Here is a 13,832-nt window from a genome sequence, read left to right on the forward strand (position 1 = left end):
ATTACAACATTCAAGTGCTTCAAATCACCAGGAGCTGATGGAGTCTTTCCAGCCCTCCTACAAGAGAGGTTGGATATTCGTCTGAACAATCTTGTTATCCTGTTTAGAAGCGGCTATGCTATTTGACATATTCCAAGGAACTGGAGAATGGCATTGGTGGTGTTTGTGCAGAAAAAGGTAGAGACTCTTCTCTGTCTCATTCGTACAGGCCGATCAGCCTAACCTCCTTCACGGTGAAGACTATGAAAAAAATAATAAATAGACACATAAGGAATGTTACCTTACTGGAACACCCCCTATATCAGCAGGCTTACGCAGAAGGCAAGTCGACCACTACCTACCTCCACAGTTTGGTGGAAGACCTTCAAAGAAATGGAAGTCCTGGTCAGTGTCTTTATGGATATTCAAGGGGTTTTTGACCGAGTTACATAATAATCCACTGGAAAAGTTACAGTCCCAACAGATGCTTTCAAATGGTGTGTAGCCCTCTTGAAAAGTTGACAAGTTAGCACAAAGCTCGTAGAGGAATTGGCCACAATACCAGCCCAGAAAGGGTGCCCCCAAGGAGGGGTACTGTCCTCCCTTTTATGAGCATTGGTGGTAGATGATCTCCTGACAAAAGCAGAAGAAAAAGGGATGAATCTGCAATGTTACGTCGATGACCTAGTGCTTATGATACGGGCAAGAAACAGGCAGATTGGACCGCCTTACCCAAGACTTCATAAGCATCTGGTGTCATGAGGAAGGTCTGAGAATCAACTCATCAAAAACAAATATAATAAACTTTACCATAAAAATGAATTTTCATCTCACTTATCCTGTACTGCAAGGTACCAGAATGAAATATTCCGAAGCTGTCATGTATCTAGGAGTAATTCTAGACAGAAGGTTCAATTGGAATCTTCACATCAAGAACATGATATCCAAAGCAACAAAGGCTCTTGGGGCCTGCAAAAGACTCTTTGGATATGTGGGGCCTAAAACCCAAAATGATAGATTGGATATATGAAGCCACAATAAAACCAATGGTCACATATGTCTTGTGTGGTGGTCGAAAGTAGAACAGAAAACAGCAACCAAGAAGCTACAGAGTCTTCATAGACTGGCATGCGTGAGTATAATTAGAGTTATGAGCTCCTGTCCAACACAGGTATTTGAAGCGGTATTGAGACACTCTACTCTAGGGCAGGAGGTGAAGAATACAGCTGCAATATGCACTTTGAATCTTCTGAGTAAAAAGGTCACCAAGCCTACTTCCTCAGAAGGACACATGAAATTACACAGGTATTCTCTGAAGCTGAAATGATCACCAACATCTCTGACATTACACTTAAGAAACACTCCTTTGATAAACCTTATCTTGTCTCTATTGTAAATAAAGATAAATGGAGGGGAAATGAGGCCTAGTCTACTAAAAGTGTTTTGAAGTACTATACTGAAGGATAACGCCTAGACCACAGGGCAGGGTTTGGAGTATATGGTCCAGGGGCAAAACTATCAGTGCCCGCACGGTTTTCCAAGTGGAAGTTATGGCTATAGTATGATGCGCCAGAAGGCTAATACTAACCTATACCTATATGTTTTAACATATTAGGGCTTTAGGAGGGTGCTTATACCTCTCATTCCTTCCCCCTTATTTATGCCACTGAATAATATCTAAGCCTGCCTCACATGATCTTACCTGTGATGTAATTCTCCTGATCCTTGTGAGTAAATCTCAATGGTGATCAGGACAGAGGAATTTTGACACTGACGAGAAGTATTGGAGATATAAGTCTGTAACATAACACATACACATATTATTTTTCATATATAAATAAATAAATATATATTGTTAATAAACTCAGATGAATTATTAAAGGTTAAATTTAATTATTTAAGTCTAGAGTGAAAGAATAATTTATTCAGACCTTCAAAATGTGTACAGAAGAGATTCAATGCAGATTAAGGAACAAGCTATTCCCTAAAGTAAGTTATAAATTAAAATAAAAGATATCTGTCTCATTTAATAGAGAAAGCATATTTAATTAAATCATATATCAATTGGAATATCATGTTGAATATGGTGGACTACTAAAACAATCTCATCAGTTTATATTTAAATTATATTTAGTTCATACATCTTATAAAAGTAACTAGCTTTTTTACATTTTCTTTATGGAAAACCAAATTGTATAGGCTACTTTTGCTGTACTCTTTTTTCATGTCAACCTTTTTGATAAAGTTTAAAAAGTGTTGTTTCCAAGCAACACATCACAAGTCAAATTTGTACTTATATTCATTGGTTCTTTAGCACAATCGTCTCTTATTAATTAATCATCACTTAGATATCTTTTCCTCGGATTCTCGTTCTGAAGCCATCAGCAATTCAAATTATGTCCAAACACCCTAAAATCACCTTCAGTGTTCCTTAATAGTATTATGACATAATGCATAGTATGCCTTTAACTTATTATAATAATATCATTGTTATTATTTTTAATACTTAGTCAGCACTTCTTTAAGTTGCTTGCCATCCATAAACAAACACTTACTACATGAATTTATATTGTCACTGAAACAAAAATTAGCTCTTTTAAACTCTTTATTAAATTACTGCTGACTGCGCATAAAATAGTTATATTCAGTAGTAAAGTCAGTACACTAAGTCATTCAGGAACTGTGAGAAGGAAATGGGAGGATTAATGCTTTAGCAAACTTGGACTCAGCATTAAAAACGACAGGAGTTCAATTCCTCTGTGGAATACCCAGGTGTGTAGCTTTCAGAGCTATCTCTAACACACTAGATGCACACTGTATCCATTAAAACATGGTTAGATGGCAACAATTAGAAGATTAGCTTCTCATACCTTCTCCTAGGGTAGCATCTGATATTCTCTCTATAAGCTGATATCTTCTCAGATAGTGAAGCTATTCACAAGACATGGATATCTGAGAAAATATTTCCTTACGGTGCATATCTCTAAGAACAATCCATTTGGTAAGCTATGAGCAATATAAAACTGTGGAATACTTGCTTTTAGATTGTCCTGTGCTAGCTAATGACCATCTGGCCATATCTGGCATTTGGGATAAGGATGTTAAGTTACCTTAGGAAGACCCAGTTAGTTGTTATCAGAGGTTTATTAGTATTGCTGAAACTTCATACTTCCAATGTGTGTGCAATATTCGCTTGCCACCAAGTGCAGTGTAATCTACCACCAAACATTAAAACTCTTATTTTTCTTGTATCCAAGATCTGCATGAATATTATCTCCATTAATATTTATAACTATTAGAAAATCTTGAGCAAAATCAAATCATGATCTGATGTTTCAAATAAAAATGATGTTCCATTTATTTTGAACAGGTTGTAGATAGATTTTATTTACATTTCAAAGCATGTATCCCAAGAATATTTTGGCTTGAGAAAAAGAGAGAATGAGAGAGAGAGAGAGAGAGAGAGAGAGAGAGAGAGAGAGAGAGAGAGAGAGAGAGAGAGAGAGATTTGTAATAATTTAAAATTTGGATTTTTTACATTTTGTTAGAGGATACTCATGATACTTATTTTAATTGTTATTTGCAAGATAAGAAAGTTCTGAAGCTAACCTAACTTATTATCTGGTATCTGTTTTAAACAATGTAGTAGAAAATGAAAATTGTAAGAAGCGTGTTGTAATAAATAACTCTCAAACTATTTATGTCATAGTTTAGCCAACTGGACGCATATTCTCTACCAAATATTGACAGGATGGTTAAAAAAATTGTAGATACAAACATTTCATTTTAGTTTAATTGGTCTGAAGAATGCTTATCATCAGATTTCTTTTTCTAATGAAGATCATTAATTCACTGCCTTAAAAACTATTGGCAAGTTATATCAATTTAATTGTATCCTCTTTGGTGTCACAAATGGGGTAACCAGTTTTCAGTGATTTATCAATAAGATAATAATTATTAAATGAACAGCTTACAGGAGTTTACGCTTATCTTGATAACGTAACAAGTATGTGGAAAAAATCAAAACTATCATGCCAGAATCTCAACAAACTCTATTAGCTAGGCAATGAAATCAATAAAGAAAAAAAAACAAGTTTGATCTGATATCTGTTAATATAACATTAGGTCATTTTGGTCCCCTTCAACTCTATCAAACCTGATCCACCTCATGTCACTCCACTGTTCAACATGCCATTTCCTCAGAACTCTTGTTCTTTAAAAATGGTCCTAGATATTTTGCTTACTATTCTAAGTGGAGGCCGCATTTTTACGATAAAATCAAAAAACTCTGATTGCACTTAATTTTCTCTACATTCTGGGTAACTATTGATTTTGAAAATCTCAAGAAATAGCAGAATCTGCAATAGCAACTGTGACGTGTCTTTAGTGACAACTTTGATCCAAGAGAGGCGTACCATTACATTCTTGTAACAGATCACTAAATAAGTCTATAAAAGGATATTCTTCAATAGAAAAAGAGGTAGCTAAAATTGTAGTTTTTAAGGAAATAGGGGGCATTCCCTCTTGGGAGGCATTTTCACCTCGTTACAGATCAAGAATTTTTGGCTTATATTTTTAATAAAAATCACACAAGTAAGATTAAAAATGAGAATTAAATAATTTGATAGAAGTTAGAATTGTCTCTGTTTATATATGATATTATTTACCCTCCAGGTACTGAAAATTTTAAAGCTCATACATTGTCCCGAGCATGTAATGCTGGTAATTTCAATGAACTCTATCAGCTTCATCAGTCTCTTTGTCACCTTGAACTTACCCAATGAAATTTTCAATGGTTAAGAAGTTAAAATCTGCCAAATTCACTTGATAACATCTGAATCTGCCTGTTCTAGCGATCAGTACGAGCATGTAGACTTGTCACCTAGCAAACTAGATGAAACTGAGGATACAAAAAAAATCTTAATTCTGAGCCAGTGTCTAATATGAAGTTATCAGAAGACCAGCATATCTGGGCGATTTACAAGACAAAGAACTTATATTTATGATTACATCACTAATTAAATAGAAACACAATAAACATTCTTAATTTTCTTAAATTTAAAAGGAAGGAAAAATGTAGTCGTTTTTTAACTCTATATGTTTTTCATTATAACTCTTTGATTACCTACGATGTGTTTTTATTTTCTTCATTATTAATATTCTTGACGTTTCAATTATAAAGCCTTAAGTAAAAGTAATTTTTTATATACAGTTTTTAACTCTATAACAAGATACATTGCTTAAAGAATGGTTTATTTAAGGTATCAAACAAGTCACAAAAAGGAATTGTCACCTTATTTTTGGTTTCCTCACTAAATCTACATGAATAGATACCAACTTAATTCAGTTTTGCACTAAAATACAATTTTACCATATTTAAAATGGTATTGGTTAGATTCCTACTCGCAGGATGCAAAGCACTCAAATTAAACACTCTACTGGGATGATCGAGCCTTAGTTTCAACGTCATATCTGTAAACCCATGTTTCGTCACCTGTTATACCAGATTTCAGTACTTCTGTGTCATCAATGACTTCATTTAGTGACTCCTGAGCAACTTCATTCGCTGCTGTTTTGTTTATTTCAACAATTTTGGAACAAATTTTTTTACCATACGTTACATACCCAAAACATTAAAAAAATGTCATGGCATGAGCAAATTGATATGCTAACACCACAAGTGACTTCTCTGATCGTAATACAATGATCGTTCATAACTATCTCTTCTACTTTTTCACGTTTTCATCGGTTTTTGATGTGCTTGGGTGTCCAGAGCGTTTGTCATGTTCAGTGTCTTCACAGCCATCTTTGGAACATTTATAACACTTGTAAACCCTTGTATTACTCATAACAGACTGACTATGGGACTTCGTTAACATTTCCCACACTTTTTTACACTTTACTTCATTTTTCAAACCAAATTTTATAAAAAAAGTTTTATTCATTTATTTTAAACAAACAAAAGTCACTGACCAAACAAACACGTCTAACCTTAGCAGCTGCCACAGAAAAAGTAAACAATGAATACAGCTGAAAATTGTATTATACTTCAGGAGCATGAGTACTACCATAATAAAACAAAGATCTTTATTATATTATTGGACTCTCCAAACCAGCGAAACTTAAAAATTCTTTTTACTTTTTGAACACACATTGTATTTTAGTTCCTTCTATGCTGTACATGAACAGTAAGGCAAAGGTCTAAAAATCTAGTGTTCCAGTAGTTCAAATGGTTTACTTTTAATATGAATTAAAAATATGATTTTTCACATTTTGTTCACTTGTCACAGTTGCTTAGCATGTGTTAAGAATCAATGGTGTTACTTTCTCTGACAGTAAGAATGCAATTGAAGCTTTCAACCATTTAAAAATAGTTGGCTGTTTGGAATAAGCTTTTTAACATATGAGCATTAAAAAAAGGAAAAAAAATAATCTTTAAGCATTTACCCTGCATGCCAATTTTATAAAAAAAGTATGTGATCTGTAACAGTGATATGGAGGATTGGTCATACGGATGGGCAAATCAGTACACATATAGATGGACATATCACAAGACTCATTTTCCTGACTCAGGAAATGACATTTTATAATGATTTATGAACTATGGAAATAATGTTTTTATTAGTGAAATATAATTTAAGAAAACATCAATATTTTAAATAAAATATTATGCATTTAAAATAAAACTAAGTTTAAAAAAATCATGTTATTTCTTCTAGTTGTTTTATATATATATATATTTAAATTAATTTATTATCTGATTGTTACATTTTACAAGTAGAAGTAGTAACTGCACAGTATATATCAGTCATCCAGGGGTTTAATTGACTTGATTAATGTCACATGCAAGGTTAAAAACCCCTAAATATAATTTTGGCCAGTACACAACTATTTTACATTGTAAAGCTCATTGTCCAATACAAATTTTATTAAGTGTGGTCTATTTTATTTTATGTTGTGGAACAGGATTTTACTGATGGAAGTTTATTAAAAAAACAAAATGCCTGAATATTCCACCTCTTCCTCAGACAAATCCAGATGGTGAATTTAAAGGGACTTTCCAAATTGAGTAGAAAACCTGTGTTTTTCTCTGATTTTTGGAATTGGTCCTAACTTATTTCTAAGGTATTAACATGGTTTTTAAAATATATAGAGAGAGTAGGGGATTTATACCATACCAAGGTCACAAAAAGCATCTCTACAAGAATGAGTTCTAAGGAGACCACTCATAATTCGAACAACCTTCTTATATTAAATGTAAGCCTTGTGAACATGGCCAGAGCTCCCCCACACCTCCACCCTGTAAGCCATGAGAGAGGAAAAACATCCAGCATACACTGTGAGCAAAAGCTTCCTTGTTTATCAAAGGGTACAGTGTCCTAAAAGCATGTCTCGTCCAAAAGTAAGTCTTGCACATAGGTTATCAATATGAGGACCCAAATTTATGTAACTGTGAATTACGATTCCGAGAAACTTCACTGAGGTGCATTCTGCAATGTTATACAATGTGTACTTATTTAAAGGGTTTATTTCACATTAAAAATTGAATGAAAGTTGTCTTTTTCAAAATTGAATAATAAATTATTTCACTTTAATCAGTTTTGAAATTTGTATATCGTATATCCTGGATACTCTGGTCACAATACGGACGTAAAGGTGCGTTAAAAGGAAGGTGAACTACAGCTAAACGTAAAATACACAACTAATCAATCCTTTCCACTAAGTACTTTATGTGTAGAAAACTCACACCGCAAGTGTCAATGCTCCACTGCACTTAGAAATTGTGTTTAAAACATTCTAGGCCTATTGCTTGTTTAGAGAATCGGTTTTATTTAAGTTAGCCCAACGTCATTTGATAAAAAAAGCAATGGTCTGAGAATAGACTCTTGTAGCATTCTGTAGCTTGACTTAACAGCGTTTGAATAAACGCTAAATGTAATGTCAACAAGTTGTTCCCGATTTGGTTGGTATGATTTGAATCATACAAGAAGCACACCTTGGACACTGTATATTTCAAGTTTGTGCCTAGGATGTCGTGACCCGTTCAAAGGATTTAGAGTTGTTACATAAAACACTTTACATTAAAACCGACTTAACATAAAGTCGGCTCATGCTTAAGACTTAAGAAAACATAAGACAGAAAGTCTACAATAGCATCGGTTGTTGATCAAAAGATTAAATCTCTCAAGATGCTTTTGGAAAAAAAGTTCTTATATGCATTATAAAAAAAGAATGCACTTACATGCAAAAATGTAAGTTCCCAAAGGGAAACTTTCATAGATTTGATATGGGTTCCTATTTTTAACACAAATTTAAACTTTAATGTAATGTTAAAGCGGAGACTCAGATGCGCAGCCAGCAACTAACTAAAGTTTGGAAATCAAACTGTTTCATGTCAATTATTGGGCATCGTAGAGCAGTAGAGTAAGAAAAAGTGTTTTTAAATTGTCAGGTTATTTACAACAATTGTTCTTAAGTGGTTTTAGTTGTCTTAAAGTTTTCAAAAAATATAGAATAACATAACTAACTTACGTAACTTTGTTGTCTTACAAAGTTTTAAGAAATATAGAATAACATTGCAGAGATAGTTGTAGTATCAGCAGTAATTTAAAATTGTTCACATATTCCATGAGGAACTTCTTCATGCAAAAAAAGTTCATATAGAGTTCCATTGTATGCAATGTTCCATATATGCAGTCCCGGAAACAAGTCCTGATTTGTATTTGCAGCTCTTGTTCCACCATAGCCCAATGACTGTTATTTACATGAAATAAGTATCTCTGTGGTAGCTATAAAGTATTGGCAAATGGTAAGAAGGGATGCATCAGTCGCTCCAATAGGTGGCCTGCATATCAGCCGATTTAGGCAACTCTAATATATTTCTCACATTCAGCAAAGCTAGAATGACCAACAGGCACAAGCAATAGCTATGTACTGCCATTAGAACACTGTTGGAACCAGTCATCTCCGTGTAGGATCTGGAACCTGACACAGTCACAGACTTGACTCCTGGAATCTGGAGTCATGTTCGTCTGAAGAGATCCAAGAAAAGTTGGTGACAAAGAAGCTGCACTAAAATGAAGGTGCGCAAAGTGGAAGGTGAACTAGAGCTAAACATAAAATACACAATTAATCAATCCTTTCCACCGTAACTACTTTATGTGTAGAAAACTTGGTTGCCCCACTACACTTAGAAATTGTGTTTTAAACATTGTAGTGCACTCAATTGTGCACTTAATGATACAATGAGAATACCTCTACATCTAGATTACACTAGGCCTATATTTTTATATTTTGTAGTCTAGGTGTCTCTGATGTCAAAACAATATAAAGAGTTAATCTTGAGCTTCTACATTGCCAACTTGCTTGGATATTTTCTGATAAACATGAATCCACATTCCATGAGTCGTCTGTAACAACATCAGATTCCGGACACTGCACTAATGGGAAGGTAAACTGGAGCTAAACTCAACATTCACACTTCCATAGTTTTAGCAGTAAGATTTAGTTCCAACATTGTTAAAATGAAATCCAGGCCTATTTAAAAAAAAGAAGATAATAAAGTGAATGTTTCAGTCAATAATAAAAACAAGATAGTATCCTACTCCATAAAAAATTGTTTTATGCAAAACAAGGATAACATATAATTTGGTAAACTATCATACCAAACGTATCCACATGATAGAAATTATCTGGGAAGGATCCATTTAATCTGTTTAATTCATGAAGAATATTTTGTTTAATTTCATTGACTAATGAACTACTCTCATAATTTTTATTTTATTGACTTAGTTAATAATGATGTGAATAATATGTTTAATATTGATTATTGGAATAAAACATAGGTAGTTTAGTTTGATTATTTTTAGTGGAATCGATAATTTAGTTCCATATTCTATTTGATTGTATTGGTGGCCCGATACAAAACTGTAACAAAACAAATTATTATTAATCCAGCTTCGTGATCAAGGTGGAATTTCTACTACTAATGATCATGAATCTTTTTGGTTTCGTGCACAGATTGTAATAAGTTGTAATCAGTTATTGTATTAAATATTATTGTAATTATGATCTTAGCATATATTTACATATGTTTAGTGAGCACATAGCCTCACCTATGTGCCAATATATTATTATTTATTATGTCTTCCTAAATTTTTTCCAACCTAACACGATACGGTACATATTATAAAATAAACAACATTATAGACTGAATGTTAAAAATACATCTATATAATATACATGAATGTACAGATATATTTTTAACTATAAGTCCGTAATATTGTTGATTAATTTTATATTTTTATGGTATTATATTGGTAAGCAATTAAAGTTGACATAGAATCAATACAATCATAAATGTTAGTACAATAGCCTAGATAGAAGATAGGCCTAGGTCTATATTACATTTTGGCTAAGATCATAATTACATTATTCAACTCAATAAACTGACTATAACTTATTACAACAAACCAAGAAGATTCCAGATCATTAAGAAGTTGTTCTATGTTCATTAAAAAAGCTGGCTTTATAAGGAATTGTATAGGAAAACATTAACATTTAAAGAGATAAAATTGAAAAATCCTAACATAGTTGTGTGGAACACTGTTTTTATATATGCATAATGTACCTCAAAAAGCAATGTAAAAAGTTCAGTTGTTTTTTAAAACTGCCATAATAATTCTGAAACATCCTATTTGGGAACCATAGATTATTAATGTTTAAACAAACACAGGTTGAGCGATATTTACCCAATTTATCAAGATGGAGGAGGTTAGTAAATCTAGATGAATACGAGTACTATTAATAAGTATATTGACCTATTAAAGGTGATTAGTACTGATTGTTTTAACTACGATTTATACAAATATTAGTTCTCTACCTTCACACAGTTAGATCTGTAGAACTATCCTTCAACGACGGATGCTTGTTTGAACTGGAACTGGGAGGAAGAGGAAGATGGTATAAAATTCTAGAAGCGTCAGTTAAACACTAATTTCCGGTTGATTGGTTCAAAGATAAACGAAGGTCATTTCAAATCAAGTGTATTCCCTCCTACCTTTTTTTAAAACTAGTTATACAAGTAACTAGTACAATCCAAGATATTAGTAAGTAAGACATAGTAAGTTACCGTATAATATATTTCATACAGCTTTTTTGACTGAATATTAAATATGAAACATGCGCATCATTCATTATGGTATTAGCAGTCCAGGTGCGATAAATAGTCACAATACTCCATAGGACAGACGGGAATGTTTAACGTCTCGATTGTTGAATACGCTAGTCTTTCGTTGAATGTCCGCCAGAGTCATTTGTGAAAGTATTTTCCAATGACTTTGTTTCAATGTTTCCGGTATTATCTGTTGTCCATCAAGCCTGTAAGAGTACATCCAAATCTTTTTGAGAGATATTGCTATAAATATTGCTGTTTGTTGAGCTACGCGAGTACCGAGGACTGCGGAGAATCACGCCACGGTTTGGCAGCGGCGGCGCATAGCTGGCAAGAGAAATATCGGAAATAACAAGAAAAAAAAACGATTCAGATCAAACTATTTTATAAATAAAAACGTCAAAATTCATGAAAATTATTGTTTTCAAAATGAATACCTTCAAATGTTTGTAGTTACCGTATAATATATTTCATACAGCTTTTTTGACTGAATATTAAATATGAAACATGCGCATCATTCATTATGGTATTAGCAGTCCAGGTGCTATAAATAGTCACAATACTCCATAGGACTAACGGGAATGTTTAACGTCTCGATTGTTGAATACGCTAGTCTTTCGTTGAATGTCCGCCAGAGTCATTTGTGAAAGTATTTTCCATTGACTTTGTTTCAATGTTTCCGGTATTATCTGTTGTCCATCATGCCTGTAAGAGTACATCCAAATCTTTTTGAGAGATATTGTAATATATATTGCTGTTTGTTGAGCTACGCGAGTACCGAGGACTGCGGAGAATCACGCCACGGTTTGGCAGCGGCGGCGGCGCATAGCTGGCAAGAGAAATATCGGAAATAACAAGAAAAAAAAACGATTCAGATCAAACTATTTTATAAACAAAAACGTCAAAATTCATGAAAATTATTGTTTTCAAAATGAATACCTTCAAATGTTTGTCATTTTCAATTACTATAAATAAAATAGCTTTTCTGCTTCTATACATCAAATTATATGATTGTTTAGTTTAAAGAATTAAAATCGTTTGAAAATCAAAAGAAAACAGACAAATATATTTGGCGATGCCTGCCATTCATCGGATAAAATTCGTAACATTTTCCGATATGTTTACCCTTGAAGTTACCCATGTGTCAGTATCGCACGCTCTGACCGCTAGCTCGCATTGTTTCCTTCTTTTAGCAGTTGCAGCCAGGGCTGGATTTATACATTACCGTATAGTATAGAATAACTTTATGATCTCAAGGACATTTACATGCATCAGATTTTGTCAGTCATACTACAGATAAAACATCGATACTAAGATAAACAACATAAAACAACAGCGCATTCCATAGCTTGCAAAGTCATAAAACACAAGCAAATAATATCTAAAAATAACAAAAATGTTTATGCAAAACAAGTCAAACTGTACAAGCATTAAAACATATCTAAAAAAAAGAGGATACTTACACAAAGTCTACATCAGCAACATTTGAGTCATAAAACTCACACAGCCTATAGAACGGATTTGCAATCAACCAGGCATGCATTATTTTCTTATATGTTATAAAACTAACAGGCTATTCTGAGACAAACAGTTAAAACACTTTATCCTTACAACCATATAAGCATTTAATACTTTAGAGAGCCTGGTGAAATGTCTAGCAATTTTGCTACTGTTTCTTGTGTTATGTATGTGTACATTACTGTTTAGTGTTTTCTTTATATGCTGCAAGCAGAGAAAAATAAAGCATATTACCAATAGTCAGAATACTTTCTTGGATAAAAAGTACTCTGCAGTGAGATCTTCAATTAGCCTTTGCAATAATTCTGATAGCTTTCTTTTGTATTAAGAAAGTACTGTTTACTCTACAGGAATTTCCCCACAAAGGCAAACCAAGCAAAAAGAGAATATACTTTGAAATAAAGCGTGATATACTATTTTTAAGGGGACCACGTAACCTCTATCCTTCCCATGTTAATTTTGCCAACTTTATGTACCTTTTTCTCAAAAACTATAAAAAATGTGTGCTTGAAATTTTTACCCTATGTACTATACACCTTTTTGTACACATTTATAACTTTTTGTAATAATTGGTTCATAGTAGGAGTTTTGTTAATTTTTTTTTTTGTAAGTGTAAACAAAATTATTTAAAAAAAATATGTTTTAATTTTTGTAAAAAATGCTTAGGTATAATTTACAACAATCAAAAGTTATAAAAATGTAGAAGGCTATAAGACAAACACAACAAAATAACTGTATCTTGATATCTTGTATGGTTGCTGAGAAAAAGGTACATACATAATAAAAAAGTAAACTTTCGGAAAACGCAAAAGAAAGAAAACAAAGAGAATTTTTGACATTACCTATTTATTTAATACGATCCAGATGCATATGATGGTTGGTCTGGCTCCTCTTGCTCAGCATACAACTCCTCCAGTTTCTTTTTAGATAGTTGTTTTGACTGTCTGGCTTTTTTTAATTTCTGCATTTAGTCGATCCGCTCTCCATATGCGCTGGTCATCAAAGGTTTTGAATACTTTTGCAGAGTGTTTTCCAACTTGAAGGCCCAAATTATTCAGAACCAAGCACTTGCTGATGTTTCCTCTGTTGAAGGCACTAACTGCATCATAAGCTCCCAGTTGAAGTGTTTTTAGTTGAACAAAATGTATTCTTCGGAATTCGG

The sequence above is a fragment of the Homalodisca vitripennis genome, chromosome X (genome assembly GCF_021130785.1).
Source record: "Homalodisca vitripennis isolate AUS2020 chromosome X, UT_GWSS_2.1, whole genome shotgun sequence".
NCBI lineage: Eukaryota > Metazoa > Arthropoda > Insecta > Hemiptera > Cicadellidae > Homalodisca > Homalodisca vitripennis.